Source organism: Propithecus coquereli, unplaced genomic scaffold (genome assembly GCF_000956105.1).
Source record: "Propithecus coquereli isolate 6110/MARCELLA unplaced genomic scaffold, Pcoq_1.0 Scaffold427, whole genome shotgun sequence".
NCBI lineage: Eukaryota > Metazoa > Chordata > Mammalia > Primates > Indriidae > Propithecus > Propithecus coquereli.
The window spans coordinates 2425552-2443363 of NW_012150030.1; positions in this window are offsets into that span (position 1 = coordinate 2425552).

The window sequence follows — 17812 nt, forward strand, 5'->3', positions numbered from 1 at the left end:
AGTTGAAGTTGTGCCTGTGCTTGGTGCCATTCCTTTTTCCTCAGCCCACAAAAACAGGTCTGCACAGTCTACTATTGTCTATATTCTGGGACTTTTAAGAATTAGTACCTGGGTGACATGTTCATTTGGATTTGGCGACAGGAAGACTTCAAGATGTCAGGCAGATTTCTTCTTTATTTTTATATAGCAAGGCATTTCCAAATATAGTGAATTTCCTACATGCTTACTGGTCATAAAAGGACTCAGAATGAAATAAGTCTACCTTTCTGATAATGATTATCTATTCAACTTTCCCCTGATTATTGTTTGAGTGCCTACTGTGTGCCAGACACCATTCTAGGCACGTAAGAAACATCGATAAACCAAATTGACGAAAGTTCCTGACCTTATAGAGCTTATAGGCTAGCATATTGTTCCCAAGTTAATAAAAAACGAGGAAAACATAGAGGTCATTTTTAACTCTTTTGATCTATTTAGAAATAGGTGTTTACTAAAATAGTTATTTTCTAGAATAGGTACTTTCTTATTGAGAACTCCAATAGTCAGCAACATATCTAGTATTTAAACATTGTAGAATGTACAAGTGGAAAATGAAAAACAACATCAAAGATATTAGAAAGTATCCATTTATGTTGATATGCTAATTATTTCTGTGAAATAATTCACTGACTTACTCTGTCGCAAGATTGAGTCTATACTTTTGGGTAGAGAAGTGCTGAGCTGCCTCCTGCATTGGGATAGAACTGGTAAGGTCAGGGGACAATATATAATACAGCAGAATTCGGGGCATTGTAATTCATCTATTGTATGAATGCTAAGAGCCTGATTTCATTCTCATTAGTCCTAGGCAGTCTTCATTTCTTCTCTGGCAATTATCATTGTTAATACAGATTTCAATCAGTTGTTTCTTCTGTCTTCTGGGGAAAAAGTCTACTTAGTTTTTTAAAGTATTTTTAAAAATTAAGAATCTTAAACATTTCTTGAGCTGTTTTTACGTGGAAGAAGCTTTGACTTTAAAATAAATGTGGCTCCTTTTATAATAGTCAAGCTGTTTCTTCTCAGATGGCTGAATTTGAGTCTCTATTCTGGGAGTTCAAACATTAATATATTTTCTACATAGTCTACATGCCTAGCTATTATACTCACAAAAGAATATTTACTAAATCAGTTGTCATAACAAACGCTTACCCCACCAGGATACTGCAAACCTTTACAACAGGGAGATATGGAATGTGACAGATGATAAATAGGTATATAGATAGAGATATAGAAATATATAGATAGTTAGAGATATATAAATAGATAGATCTTTTGATGTTTATGTTGTATTTGCAGTCTGGGAAATCATTATCCTCCTGGTGGACCCTTTGAAACCTTAATTAGAACAGTTGAAGTTTGGCCTGTGATTGGTGCCATTCCTTTTTCCTCAGCCCACAAAAACAGGTCTGCACACTTGGCCCAGTCCATTAAAGTCATCACATGGAGATAGACATCATATACTAACTACTCAAAAGAAAGAGAAGTGGTATAGCATATAGGTCTTGCAGACAAATGGACAGGTTCAGATCCAAGCTTGGCCACTTACTGGCCGTATGACCTCAGACAAATTGTTTTGCATCTCTAAACCTCGACTTTTCTCATCTGTTGTGTGGTCACCTTAATACCATCTAGTTCATAAATACACTGTAACAAGTAAATAAAATAATTCAATCAAAGCACAATGACGTGGAGTAAGGCACTGTTATTGCTGCTGCAGGACAACAGAACAATAGTGGGGGGTAAAGAGATATAAGCTGGGAGAACATAAACTTGTGGAAACTTAACACAGAAAAGGACCTTACCGATTAGCTCTTCCAAGTTCTTCATTTTACGGACCTGGAATCAGAAACCCAGGGAAGTTAAGTGATTCCCCTTGAGTCACCAAGCAAGTTGACAGAGCCAAGACTTACACACATATCTACAATCAGAGGTAGAATGCTTTTCACCCAGTCTGTTCTCTTATTTTTTTCCCTCTCATAATGAGAAGGAGATTTCTGTGATCGTTATAGTCATGTTACCTGAGTGGCTTTAGCAGTAACTTCAATCCAAGGAGTTACCTGAAACTTCACCACTTAAATGATGGTTTTCAAAAAGAGGAACCTTTTGTAATATCGGATAAAAGGGAGCCCAATGTTTGAAGAACAGACTTGATCCTTGACTCTATTAATTCTATTTGTATGCTTTCTGCTGGGCAGACAAGAAGTTGGTATTATGAAAGGTAATAAATACATAACTTTTCATGCTCAATAGTCAAGACTTGAGCAGGCTCGTCTACAATGCAGCCCACACCACCCAAAGTTCTTGCCCAGCCTCCCAGCTCCTGTGCATTACTCATGGCTCTGAGTAGCAGAGGAGGGCAGTGCTCATTGTTCAGGGTACAAATTCATCATCTGAGGGGGCTGTTCTGGATGGAAGTCTACCCTCTTCCCTCCTAGCACAAGTCTCCCACTCAAGATGCCACACTGTGAGGAAGGAGCAGCAAGCACTGCACGATATGGGCATCCTTGAAAACACTGCATCTGTAGCTTTCCCCGGTGATGCTCTCCTGCTAAGCTGGAGAGAGACAGTGATGTGAAAAACCCATCTTTGTCTGGAGTAGCTGCTCAGAAATGCCATAGTGATCCACAATTTAGTTTCATGGGCATGTCCTCCCAGGGCCTCTGATGGGGAAGTGTTTGTTTAATCTCTTCTACATTGCTATGCCATGTTGTGTTTACAGGGAGTCCAAACAAAGAAAACCATTTTGTAGTAAGGTAAAAGCTAATTGTTTATAATTTAGTTCTATAAAGGCATCACTCATAATTTACTAGAATTTTTTAAATCAAAAGCCTTCCGGGTTTTATATATGCCTGTTGAATGGAACGGCAGAAGGCTATCTTATCTAGGAAATGGTTTTAGCCTTCCAGGCCCCAACCTTCCAGTCTGGGTTCTTAAAAAAGGAAGATATAGATGATATCTTATAATATAGATTATGGATATAAAAATCTATAGATATAAGATATAATATAGATTATAGATACCTGTAAGATTAAAGATAAGACATAGATTATTTGCTTCTGATATTCCAGGAACTACACATATTTTATTTGTCTTAATTCTTACCTTGAGAAATATTAATGAGTTTAAGGTGCAGAGGTGAAATGATGCTACTTAAATATTATTCTTAATATTCTAACTGAATTGAAACATAAAGGGGTGGGAAATATTTGAATTTGAACCCTGCCCCACTCACATTGGCTGACATCTTATCCTGAACAGAATTGCTGTGAATGGTCATACATGGATTTCTTGTTTCCACCCCCATCCCCTTTTTTCTTTGTTCCTCGTTCCCCCAATCACTTACAATACCTTAGCTAAAGCATTTTTATTTGTGGCCAGTTGTAGCCTTTCATGAATAAGATTGTAGTCTGGGAAAGGTGTATTTTCCCACTGATGTATACAATTAAGGTGTCTTTAAGTCTCAAGCCTGGATATTCTTGTTGATACCGTGGATCATAGAGTAGCTAAGGAGACAAAGCACTCCCACCCCTCTGGATAAGAATCAGCAAACCTCTTCTCCAATCTGTTTTGTTATATACGTTGCCATGGTGTCAGAAGGCGGTGGCCTAGATAAAGCATTGCAATACTGGGAAGAAACGCTTTGTGAAATATCCTGTCTCTTCGTGAAGCTTAGACTAGCCAGAGTCCTGTTCTAAATTCTGTGATCTGATGGATGCAATGTCAATGTCATCGACAAAATCTTCTAAAGTCTCCTTAAGGATCACTGCTGTCTTTCACATTTCTGGAGGTCCTCAGAGTGCCTTGGTTACTGTCTTTCTATCTCTCTCTCTCCTCTGTTTCTCCCACTTTTCCCTCCTCTCTTTTTTTCCTCTCTGTTTTTTACACTTACTTATTATTGATTACCACAGATAGTTTTGTGCTACAGGGGAATGGTCCCTGTCGCCATGTATTATTTTCCCTTTCTTACACATATTGCACTTGAAGCTTAGGGAAGTTGAGTGCCATGATCAGATCACACTGCCAGGAAGTTTGCAGTGTCAAATTTCAACTCAAGTTCTCTCTGACATCGGAGCCGGAGCCCCTGCACTTTTCATTACATCCGCTGCTGTTTTCAGAGTCTAAAGTGAGCAGATCTTGTCACAGATGACCCCTAAGGGTTTCTCAGTAGCTGACTTGTTAATGATTTGTAGATACCAGCATCTTTTTCTTGGTAAAGACATTGATAGTAAAATCTAAAGAAAACAAGTGCCTGAGGTTGTGGAGGGGATCCTATAGGAATCTATTGCTTACTACTAAAAGCAGGGTGTTAAAATTTCTTATTAAAAGCAGCAAAATTTCTCAATTGTATAAGACTCATCTAGAGAATGCACCTTAAAAATTCAGATTCCTGATGCTACAGCCTCTTTTTGTGATTTACTACAACAGACATGAGGCCCAGGAATCTGAATCTTTAGTAGTTTCCCTGGGTGTCACTATGCAAGTGGTTTAAGGATCATACTTCAGTACATAGTGCTGGAAGGCAGTGGTTACCAAAGCAGAGAAGATTAGGGTAGCCTCGGAAGGTTTAAGATAATAGAGATTTCCAAGCCTCACTGCAAGCTAATGGAATCACATTCTTTTCTATGGGCAGGAGATGGGCCTGGAGATTCTATACTTTTTCAAAGTTCCCCGGGTGATTTTGAAATACCCATGCTTATTAATATCATTTGATAAATGCTTTCAACTGCTTTTCCATTGATATCTCATCAGCATAAGACTCTTGGTTCTATATCTGCAATCTTGACACCTTCTTCCAGGCCCTAGCTGTACCCCACCACTGCTCTCTCTAAAGACAGAGAATATGCCTAAAGGCACACTGCCATTTTGGAAACACATTCCCCAAGGAGACAAGCACATTTTCAAGTACCGTTCTGAGCTGAACTCTTGATTTCAGCAATAAATCTGTTTTAAAATTATGAGGAAATATGGTTTAGTGAGACTATTGAAAATTCCATAAAATTTATCCTACATGACTAAGCTGTTGCAGCTTTTTGTATCCAATTTAACCCACACAGAAAATGTTAAATCATCATATTAAAAACACAATCCAGCAATTAAATAGCTTGACAGTTACCATGGAAATGTGCCAAAGACAGGTGGGCTGGCAGTGTGTGTAGGGGTGTGGAGGGGGAATGTATTGTAGGTTAGCTGAGAACGCTATGCCCCATTTTTGTATTTAAATTATTCATACAGTCAACGGATTTTAAAGAGATGCAGCTGGACTTTTTAAAGTATGATCTTCTGCCCCTGTACCTTGTCCAAAAGTTGGAGGAAATTATTTAATTGCTATAAATGCAACCTTACTCCTTTGGTGAAAACATAGTTATTTTTTCCTTCTTCTAGACTCCCTGATTTTTCATACACTGTCTTCTGGATGAAGTAATAATAATACTGAATAAAAATGTAAAATTCAAGTGCATTAGATGCCCTGCAATGCCCTAATAAATGGAACTCTGCCTATCTCTCTGTTGTCACCTTGTACAGCCATTTATTTGATCCTCATATGATCCTATGACATAGATCCTATTCTTATCCCCATTTCACAGATGAGTAGGGAACTCAGTAGATATAAGAGGCAGAAAACAAGCCTAGTCTTTTGCACACCAAAGTCCACAACACTGTAATGCCTCATGACCAAAGATCTTATAGATTAAAACAACCACCATGAAACCAAGTGTTAAACTTGTTAAAGAAGATTTGCCACCCAGACATTGAGACTCATTACCCACACTGGTTTGGTCAACTCCTGGTGGCACGTTTGTGAGTCTGCATCATAATCACTCTTGAGATTATTAAAAATAACAATGCCTGGATCTGCCCCAGAACAACTGAATCAAATTCCCAGGGGTGAAGGGTAGGGAGATACAGAGCTCAGGCAAAGGCAGTTTTAAAGCACTATGGTTTATTCTGATGCACAAGGGTTGAGAATCACTGTGGAATTATAAGATAGCATATTTGCCAGTGAGACAATTGTGCTATTTGAGTGCCATTAGGGAAGGGCTGAGAAAGAAGCTTCATGGGTCACCTCCACGTTTTATTCACCTTTGTATCATCAGTGCCTAGTCCAGTGTCAGGTCAATAACAACAATATTGCTGCTACTATTAGAATATAAAACAACTTAAAATAATGATAATAAACACTAACTTAAACTTACTTTTCTGGACCAGGCACTATGCTAAGTTATGCATATTCTCTTGTTTAATCCTCCAAACAACCTAGGGACCTCCCTAGGTTGTTTGGAGGATTAAACAGAGTGTCAGCCAGGCTAAGTTATTTGCCCCGGGTCCCACATATAAATGGGTGAAGCAGGTTTTCTTCTTATTCTAACTCTAGTCTTAATATCTAGAGATATTCAGTTAACGCTTTTGGAAGGAAGGAACTAGCAATAGGAAAGAAGAAGAAAGGAAATGTGGAAGGATGCAGGGAAGAGAGGAAGTGGGAGGGAGCGTGGGAGGGTAACAAGAAAAGATGGAAAATGAAGAGAAGATGGAGGGAAGGGGAGTACTGATGCTATGAGAATAGAAACACAAGTCAACCCTGAAGTCACTCAGACCTGCTTTTCTTTAAGATGCGGGGCTCTCCGTTGTCACTTGCCAATGATGCTTCTTATACCTCTGTCACCTGTGGGGTTCCTGTCTTCCAGGTCTTATTGAGACACCACTTCTCCTTCTCTCTCTAAGGAGTAGTGCCAATATGGAAGAGTCAAGTTCAAGTACAATACTAGATCATGGTGTTTTGGGGGTAGAATTTTCGTAGTGCTGACCAAAGGGGTTAAAAAGCTCAGTTTTCTGTAGGGATTCTCTGTTGGGGTGGGGGGAGTCTCATCTCTAAGAATTATGTCTTTCTTTCCCCTTCCCTGAGTTTCACCTGGAAATATGATGAAATACTCCCTTCCTACTATGTAACTGAAAGGAAAAAAAACTAACTGAGCCTATATTATACTATTATGGTAAGATGGGGGAAAGGGAGAAGGATTCTGCCACTGTCCTATGTTTTAGGTTTTCTTTTGGGTTTTCTTACTTTGAGTTTATCTTCCATTGTCTCTTTTCACCAGTGAAGTCATAATATTTAGAGGGACAAGATTAAGTTGTGGGGTAAAGTGCCAAAGAGGCCACAGACCTGCTTTTGATCTGGGCCACTCAGATCTGCCCACTGTAAGCCAAAGATGTCTTGTTCAGCTCAACAATGCTATAGTTTCCATATGGGGTCAGAGACCAAGGTCTCACAGAGTAATAAAATGTGTGCATTTTCCTAGAGTGTATTTTCTATGCAATTTATTTTGGAGTCTGAATTAGCAACACATAGCCAGTCAAAAAATGGATCCTGGGTCCTTATCAAAGGACCCAGAGCCCTCACTTCTCAGAGCCCACACAGTGAAGAGAGTCCTGCTTAACTCTGGAGTTCCTAGCACCAGTGATGACCAAAGTCTCCTGTTGCTAAACAACAATTTCTTTTATAAGGGATGTAGCAGGTTTTCAGGTAGGGCTGTGCCTGCTTCAATCAGGAAAGCTTTTCTATGCCTCAAGAATCTCATCTTACGAAAATGCTGCTTCTCTTTTTCTTAAAAAAAAGAACAGAAAAGTATGTTGTATAACCTTTAGAGTCAGACAAACCCAGCTTTCATTCATGACAATTACTTAACATGGATGTGGATAAAAGTTACTTAACTCTTATAAATCTATATTTCCTTATCTTTATATCAGGGATAATAACAATAACCTTATAGGTATTTTGTGATGATTAAATGCAACAATCTATGACCCATACTAAGTAGCAATGGATGGATGCTATTGTTAATTAGAAAATTTCACAAAATCACACAACAAACCCAAGAACTGGATTTTAGAGTTTGTACTTTATGTTATGTTCCTTCCCCAAAATCCTGCACCCTTGGCCTCAAAGGGCTTAAAATGATGCAGGTTGGGTTCTCCAGGAAGCAGACTGTGAGATGAAATTTAGTGTACAGTATTTTCAGATGGGAGGGTTCTTGGGACCAACCTCTATGAAAGGGAAGGAAGGAAGCAGGATTGAGCAGAAAGAGGAGGCTGAGTGGCCTCAGCTGACCTCACAGGAAGCTATGGACTGAAGTGGCCATCAGAGTTGTCCTGGATGGGGCCAAATGACCTGGCCTTTATGTCTGTGCCTTGAAAGACATTGGATGTGGCTGCCCTAAGAGGACGTGATCTTGGACAAGACAGTTATCTGCAGCTCAGGCGATCCTGGAAGGAATCAGCCACCAGAGTGTGTCTTCTGGCAGAGAAAATGCTCCTTGAAGAGAGGCTTGGATGGATTGTCACTGTGTCCACCATACCACACCCCTCCCACATGATGCTTAATTCCTATGTGCCATGCTATGTGTTATATATGTGGCTATCTCTATCATTCTATCAATGAATCAATCAATCTATCTAAACTGAGCCCAAGTAAGTTAAGTAAATTGCCCAAGATCAATTATCTAATAAAGTGATAGCCTGGTCTTTGAAACAACACAGTCTAGCTGCAGTGGTCACACTCTTAAACTCTGCTATACAATATCCAGTCATGATCTGGGCTTTTAAAGAGATCCACTGGTCCTATCAGATACAGCTGTGTGTCTCTAGTACAGTGGTTCTCAAAATTTTATCCCCAGATCAGCAACAGCATCACTGGAAATATGTTAGAAATGCAAATTCTCTGGCCTCACCCAGACTCAGAATCAGAAACTCTGGGGAGTAGGGCCCACAGTCTGTGTTTTAACAGGTCCTCTAAGGGATTCTGGTGTACCCTCAAGTTTGAGAATCATTGTAGTAGTATATAGGGATGACAACAACAACATCAACAAAAAGAGCCTTGCATGTGCTAAGAGCCTTTCAGTTCCATATTCTTTTAAGCTACACTAGTGGTCCATCCCTCTGCCATGGAACCCCCCCTCTCCTGGCCAGCTACTGGTGGTGTCCTCTGCTAAGTTTCACATTAGGAATGGAGGATTCATTATTGCAAGATGTTGCCATCATCCCATCTCAGCCTCTAGGGTAGTGCTTAATTGGTTTTATTATTTACAATTTGATGTTATCCCAAGGCAAGGTTTGGCAACCCAAACCAGGTATGCTGGTTTTATTGGCAGGTAAAGAGCCCTGAATTGAAATCTCAACTCCATGATTTACTAACAGCATGCCCTTGACCAAGTTTGAATTTATCTTTAAGTTTCAGTGGTTTCATCTACAAAAAGAGGAGTAAAAATATCTGCCTCACGAGGTTGCTCTGCATATTTAATTAGATTATTAATTTATTATAGATAACTGCTTATTACAGATATTATAGATAACTGCTTTCTAACACTTAGAATACACTCCATAAGAGATTTGTTTAAAATTTATACAGAAGCCCTTTTCCCTCTTCCCTCTTAGATATCTCTGAAAAACCAGCTGGACTTAGGAATTAATAGCATATAGATATATGACATATTCATTCTAGGTAGAGCATCCTACTCATCCATCCTCACCCTCACCAAGAAAAGCATTTGTTGAAATATTTTACATTTTTGCTAAAGATGTTCTCAGCAGAGTGCCAGAACATACTCAAGTAGAATTGTTCAATCTGAATATAAATATACAGATGTACATACACACACATGCACATATAAATCTAAGCTATTGTAACAAACCTTCACATAATCATGCTATGAGTCTGTAAGGGTGGAAGAGTGTGAGAGCTTTCCTCACTCATTGTTAAGGGTCATAGTCAACACCTCTATAAAAAAGACATGTAAACAAGAGAAAAATCATAACGAATTTATTTCATCAAAGTTATAAATAAAGAGCCAAAGATCCAGGGCAAAGTGTCCATTTTTATGTTTAGATTTGATGAAGAATGGACAGCAATATAGAAACATGATTGGACAAAAGGATATGATCTAATGGCAACAGACTGAGGGTGGGGGGAACCCCGCAAGGCCTCTCTGTTCGTATTCTTGGCCTCTGTGTAGCATTCCCTACTCCTGGTATAGGGCAGGACCTCTCTGGAATAGGGGTCTTGTGACCTGTCAGAAAAGGTAGATCAGGCACCCCCGGGGGAATGGACACACTTGAAGCTTGGACTTGGCAGGGAGGGAGGGTAAGGGCATCATACATAACCTAATCATCTGTACCCCCATAACGTGCTGAAATAAAAAAAAAAAAAGAAAAGGTAGATCAGAGAATTGCTTTATCGTCATCTTCTGTGCAGAAAGATGAGGAAAGGTTAGAGTTATATTTCTAGGTTTTATGGCTTGATTGAGGGGAAAAGGGTTCTAGTTTCTATGACTCCCCTTGGGGAAGGAGGAATTCTGGCTTCCATGAAGGGGAGAAAGAGAGGTGGGAGACAGAAGGGCAAGAGAAGGTCAGAGAGAGACGCTGCTTCTGAAGCCTTCCGTTCAAAGTATTCAGCATGCCAAAGCACCATACTTTGGGGTATCATTTTCTGAGTCCCGAAAAGTTTAATATCAATTCTATGAGGATATATAGACTCCTCCATTTTAATGATGACAATCTGCCATTAATAGTGGTTACCTATCTTGCCAATACCACACAGTTAAAGAGGGGTAGAACTAGAATTGGAGCTCAGAATCCCAGTATAGTCCTCTTTCCATTATACAGCCCTACCTCAAAGAATTCTGATTAGCACTTAAATTAAATTTTCAAAAACAGAGAAAGATGTTTAGGTGTGGGTGACAGATAAGGACAGTGCACAGATAATGACATTCACCTTTTCTAATCAGAGTATTACTGAAGTTCTCTCTTTGGATTGCAGATGGGAACCCTGCAGAGAAAAATTCTGTGATCAGCAAGGCCCAAGAAGGCTATAATGTGGAAGAAGCTGAGAAGTTATTAAAATACCAAGGGATTATAATTTAAATCTAAGCTAGGAACCTGTGAAAGGAGAGAAGAATGAAAAAGTATCACCCAGAGTGAGGGCCATTAACATCCTGGGAAGAGCTAACTGTGGAATAGGACACTGTTACGAACTGAGAGCTTTCTAGAGGTTGACCTTAAAAACTTGGCCAGTCTCTACAGGGGCCTGATCTACTGAAGTCGCGGCTGAGATAGAATTTTCTGGGCATCAACTTATATAAGAACGATCATAGCAGCAGTTTTCAACCTTGGCTGTATGTTAGGATCATCTGAGGAGATTTTGAAAATTCTGATGCCCAGGCCACACCTAGACTAATTAAACCTGAATTGCTGCAGGTGGGGTCCAGGAACTAGCATTTTTTTAAAGCTCCCCATGAGATGATAGTGTATAGCTAAAGTTGAGTGCACTGTTCTGAAAGCTAAAATATTATCCACTCTTTCTTCTTGTTTGTTCCTTTGCAATTCTTACCTTCAGTTCTCCCTCCTTCCCTCCCTTTCTTCTCATCCTTCTTTCTGTTATTTCTTAAAAACAGATTTGAAGACTTTTTGCATGAGAGGCCGTGTACTATAAAGATAATAAGATATTTTTCTGTCCTTGTCTTATTTTTTATGTAGCAAATTAATGCAATTTTGTGTAGCAAATTAATGCAAATTTAGAGATTTCAAATAACACCTATTTATTAGCTAATAGTTCTGCAGTTCAGAAGTCTGGCACAGCATGCGTGGGCTCCCTGCTCAGGGTATGACAAGGCTGAAATGGAAATGTCAGACAGGCTGAGTTCTCATCCTGAGGCTCTGGGGAAAAAACCACTTCTAAGCTCATTCAGGTTGTTGGCTGATTTCAGCTCCTTGGAGTTGTACTGAAGTCCCAGTTTCATTGCTATCTATCGGGAAGGGGCTTCTCTCAGCACTTAAAGGCCACCCACATTTCTTGCCATTTGATGTCCCCATCTTCGACCCAGCAAGGCTGCACCAAATCCTTCTCATACTCCGAATCTATGATTTCTACTTTTGTGACCAGCTGGAGAAGTCTTTGCTTTTAAGAGTTCAAATGATTAGGTCAGGCCCATTTGGATGACCTCCCTATCTTAAGGTCAATTGATTTGGAACTTAATTACTTCTCAAAATCTGCCTTCATAGCAACACCTAGATTAGTGTTTAGGTGACTGGAAGAAAGTTTGTGTCTATATAGGTCAAGAGTCTTGTGGGCAGCCATTCTAGAATTCTGCCTACCACAGTCCCCAAGGAGTCCACGAGCAGGGAAACAGGCTTGGGACCCAATGGAAAGCACTAAAGGATAGTAGCAGGTGCAAGACATAGAGTGGCACTAACAAATTACTGAGTGGTTAACTCTAAGGGATATGTGTATAAGGTCAAAGTAGCCTTCCTAGAGGTAGTGACATGTTATCCAATTCATGCATTAGACAAATACTTATTAAGCAACTACTGTATGCCAGGCACTGAGAGATGAGTGGTGTTTTCCAGGTGGACAGGAGTGTTGATGAGCTTTCTGGAGAGGAGAAGTCTCACATGAAAAAGCATGTATCCAACAAGTGACAAAGAAGAGAAGTGTTTAAGGGATGAGAAACAGTTTGGTCCCCTTAAAACATAGAATATGTGGAGGAAGTGGCTGGCGATTAGGCCAGAGTGAGGCAGTCGCTGACTCATGAATATCCTGGGACTCAGATTTGAATTTACTCTTTGGTGACAGGGAACCACTGAGGGTTTTTCCCCCAACTTTACTGAGGAACATTTAGGGTACAATAAATTTCACATAGGTAAAGTGTGTAAGCTTTATCATGGGCAGTGAAGGGAGTACAATCTGAATACTACCTTCAAAGAGTTTATAACCCGAGAAAGAATAGAAACCAGTCCAGGCAAAATATGATGCCTGTGGAAAAAAGGCGTCAACAAGAGTTTATGTGAAAGCAAAGAGGAAGCTGTGTGGAGAAAGTGGTATTTAACTGAGATTTCAGAGACAGTTAAAGATTTTTATAATTGGACATCAGGGGAGAACATTCAGGCATAAGAAACCACATGCGTGAAAGCTCGAGGGTGTGGCTGCATGCAGCATGTTTGCAGGTCAACAAGTCTTATGGATAAAGCAGGGCATTGTGGGGAAATCAAGGACTGGTGGGTTTAGTGGGATTTAAGGATGAAAACAAAGGTTGGGGCCGAATGATATAAGATTTCAGGTACCTGGATATTTAACACCTACTATTTGTTAGGTCCTGTGTTAGACTCATCCGACAGATTAGCAAGACTTGGTTCTGGCCTCCAAGAAACTCATTCTCCAGTGGTTAAAAGAATCCAATAGATATGTCCATCCTTCGGGTGATGCGCATATTTGAAACTTGGACTTGGGGGGGGGAAGGGCAACATACGTAACCTAAACATTTGTACCCCCATAATATGCTGAAATTAAAAAAAAAAAAAAAAGAATCCAATAGATAATTGTAAAAAGGCTGAACCACGCAGTAAGGACGTATCTAAGGCGGAGTAACCTAAACATCTGTACCCCCATAATATGCTGAAATAAAAGAAAAAGAAAAAAAAAAGAAAGCAGTGGGTACAGTTTGTACTAAAACAAACAAACAAAAAAATAAAGAACAACTTACTCAGCCTTTGGAAATCAGGAAATCTTCATCCAGGAGAGTCTGAAAAGGGCAAGTGGAGGTTTCTGGAGGGCGTGGTGTGGAGCATTTTTTAAAGAAGGCTTTCCAGACAGAGGCGGCAGTATGAGCAGAAGTGTGCTCAGGCTCCATCAGATCTCTCTTATTTCTTTCTTGGATGATTCTGACTAAAGGAAATGCAATCCTAAAATCTCAGTTTGGGTTTACGGTGGAGATGAAGACAGTGCTTCAGCCTCCAGTCTCAACTGGGTCAATTTAATCTACCAACACCAGAGAGTCCTTATTATGGTGTCAGGTGCTGTCTCAGCTTTAATGATGAAGTGGTACTTTATTTTTCTTCACAGTATTGGTCCTTGTGTAAATATGCCTCAGAAATCTCATGTGAGGAAATGGTGATTACAAGACAAGATTCAGGTTTTCCTGTATTCTCATAAACATCTTACCCATCTCTAATAATTTGAAGTGAAGGGCCTAGTTCTGCTCAGAGGAGACAAGGCTTTCATTGGAAATGCTAAATTTCCAGAGGCTTCTACAATGTTTTTTGTTGTTGATTTGGTTCAGTGGGCTCTCCTTATCACCTGTCTCAGAGCTCTGCAGTCTCTTGCGTTCTGACGGTGAGAAGCCTTGGGGGAGACAACTAGCAGGTGTTTGGAATTTCAGGTGATTCAGCACCACTGGGGACATGACGTACTGGAAATGACAATCTCTCCATTTCCACCTGGCAGAAACTCAGGCACCAGCAGCACCATCTCCCTAAGTCATGAATATGATGAATGGCTTTCTGCTCACCAGGCGATTATCATCTTGGAGTAATTCAGGCTGAGAAGATGCTTTCTAAATAGAAAGCTCAAGTTTCACTCAGAAAGCACTTAGGCATATTGGAATCTTTATGTGCATAATTTATTTGTTTCAATGACTAATATCATTTTCTTTCAAATACAAGAAATTGTCTGAACACATAGTCAGTGGTGGTGCAAAGGGTCACTGTTGCATGTTGGGTTTCCTGGGAAGCAGATGCTGAGGTGGAATGTGTTACTCTGCTCAGCCTGCCACAGCTACATACCATTGACTGGATCATTTAGACAACAAAAATATATTTTCTCACAGTTCTGGAGTCTGAAAGTCTGAGATCAGAGTGTTAGCAAGGTGGTCATGTTCTGATGAGGACTCTTATCCTGTCTTGTAGACTGCTACCTCCTCTCTGTATGCTCTCATTGTCTTTCCTCTTTCTTTGTGCTTGGAGGGTGTGTGTGTGTGTCTGTGTGCATGAGAGAGAGAGAGAGAGAGAGAGAGAGAGAGAGAGCTGTCTCTTCCTCTTCTTATAATGCCACCGGTTCTATCAAATTAGGACCTCACCTTTATGATCTCATTTAACTTTAATTACCTCTTTAAAGCCCTATCTCCAAATACAGTCACATTTGGGGTTATGGCTTCAATATACAAATTGGGGAAAGACATAATTCAGTCTATAGCATAGAGATTACATTGCAGGAGGTTTATTAAGGAGTGCTTAGATTTACTACTTCTGGAAGGGAAGAGAAGGAAGCAGACTTGAACAGAAGGATATGTTAGGCTGGGTGGCAAACTCACTGAAGACCTCAGTTGACCCTCCAGGGAGCTCTGAAGCTGAAGAAGACCTTTTAAATTTGTCCCAACTTGAGGTCTTCTTATTACCATTTCAACTAGTTCTTAGTTGTGGGCTGCCCTAGTGAGAGTTTTGTTATTTCCTCTTTGATGATCTGTATGTATTTAGAGGATATGTAGATAGATTTCTAGGCAGCTGACATTATTCCGTGAAAATATGGAAAGGCTTTTTCAGATTCTTGCTATAGATGATGGTTTTGATGACTCATTCCTGGGGAAAGGGAATGGTAGCAGGGAGAATCCAGATGAAAGGATTGTGCTTCTGAAATCAACCTAGGGATAAAACACACAAAATCTCTTAGGCTTGGCTGAAATTGCAGAAGATACCAGCATCAAAATTATATAACTATCAATTAGGCAACTCAATTTCTAACTAACCTACTCACTTGTCTTTATTTTCTTAAAATCCAGGCTGGCTGGCTCAGTTAGCTATGTTGACCATTTCATTTCCTCGTCTCTCTATATTTCATCAAGAAAAGATTTCCTGTATTTCTACCCTCACATGTTCAACAAACATTCTAAGCTTCAGCTTTTCCTAATCTCACAGAATTAAGATTTCTATTATGTTCTTCTTAAGACTTGATACTGTGTCCTTTGTAGCAGTCTCCACATGTGTAATTACCTGATTGAAGATTATTTCTCTGTTAGAAGGTAAGTCTCATGAAGCTAGGGAACTGGGCTTGTCCTATTATACACCATTGTATAATCATCATATAACACCTTGCTTGGCACATAGTCAGGGCTTAAATATTTGTTGAATAAATAAATACATGAAGGAATGATACTTAACAAGACAAATATATCAACCAGATCTTTTGGGGTCATTTAGTATTCATGATATGGAGTCTATGGGGTCTTCATATACACACTAACATGGACTATTTTTTAATAGCTACTTTTAAGAGCTAATTGCCCAATTGTACATTGTCATACTTTTTCCACAGACTATCACTTTGGGAAAAAACATCTCAGCATCTGTCCTCCTGACATACTTAACAGTAATTTGTAATTATAAAAAAGGCAGTGATTTTAATTTGTTCTTTGTGGTTCTTGACAACACATTAGGGGGTTCTCACAGGGAGATGCACACATCTATTCACATGCCTTTACTGAAAAAAAGTACTTTATCATGAAAAGTTTCCCTCTTTGAGTGAAGCAAAATGGAGATACTTACCTCCTGGTCAGAGAAGCCAAGTTCACCTTGCTTTTCAATGTGCTCACAGCTAGACCACTTTAGTGTGCCAAATTCCTTTTCTATTTCAAAATCAAAGAAGAAAATTGCCTTGATAACGCATTAAGGTCATACCAAGAGGTTGTATTATTAATTATTCTCAAAAATACTATGTCAGATTTGTCTTGGCCAGATGGTAGAGACTAATGCTTAGTAATATAAATCTTTTATGTTCCTGTGTTAATGTTGGTCCTCGAATTGGAAAAAAATATCTAGTTTATTGGAATAACCGTCTTGAGCTTTAAGGAAGCTATTACAAACATGTAACATGGCTATTTATATTCCTGGTCCTCATGGAAGATACCACTGGTTATTAATAGCACTTATTTCTATTAAACCTAAACCTTCTTCAGAATATTTCTCAATATAGTATTTCAGGCAGTGACTAACACTTAGCATGCCAATATGTGAGATAAAACCTCTTATACATCCTATTCTTTTTTTTTTCTTTTATTTCAACATATTATGGGGGTACAGATGTTTAGGTTACGTATGTTACCCTTGGTCCTATTCTAAGAGAAGACATGATTTAGGGTAAAGTTCTAGGAACACATTAAAAAATGAGTGACGGACTCAAGGGATAGCGTAATTACATGGTTGGATATATCAAACATGTTTGAACATGTTGCAGATACCAAGACTTTTGTGTACATTCTTTCATTTTATATTTGTAAACCCACATGGAATAGGCAAATCAGACATTTTCTTCCAATTTTACAGATTAAAAAAGCAAGACTGAAAGAAGTTAAGGAACTCAAAGACTTACATGGGATCAAAAAGCTAATAAATAAAAAACAATTGGCTTTTAATTCCATATTATTTTCATTTTTGTAGAAACATAGTACTTTTTAGTAACTTTTCTTCTAATGACCTAACTGATTGATATAAGAACACTGTGAAGGGGGAGGGCAAGATGGCAGACTAGAAGCAGCCCACACATGCCATTTTCAAAAGTTGCAGGTGGATACCCATCTACAGATGGCTCTTCTTAGAAAGAGCATTGTAAAAAACTGTAGAGGTGACAGGGGACATTCACAGTGAAGGAGAAGGTGATGGCACAATTCATTCAGCAAGATCAGGGGGAACTTAAGGGAGGCATCCACATGTGGGGGAAGACAGGAGGAGAGAGCTCTGGGGCTCCTCACTCACCCCATGGGCACTGCGGCCCAAGCTGTGAGGAGCCCCCCAGTGCTACCACAGACCTCTGGTCTGATCAAGGAGCTGCCTGGAATCTGTGTAATGACATCGCCCTGGAAAGTGGGTGCAGGAAGGATCTAGTGGCTACCAATCCCAGGTTACTGCAACTAACATCATTCTGAGCTCTCAGGTACAGGGCACCAGATCTGCACGGGGCTTG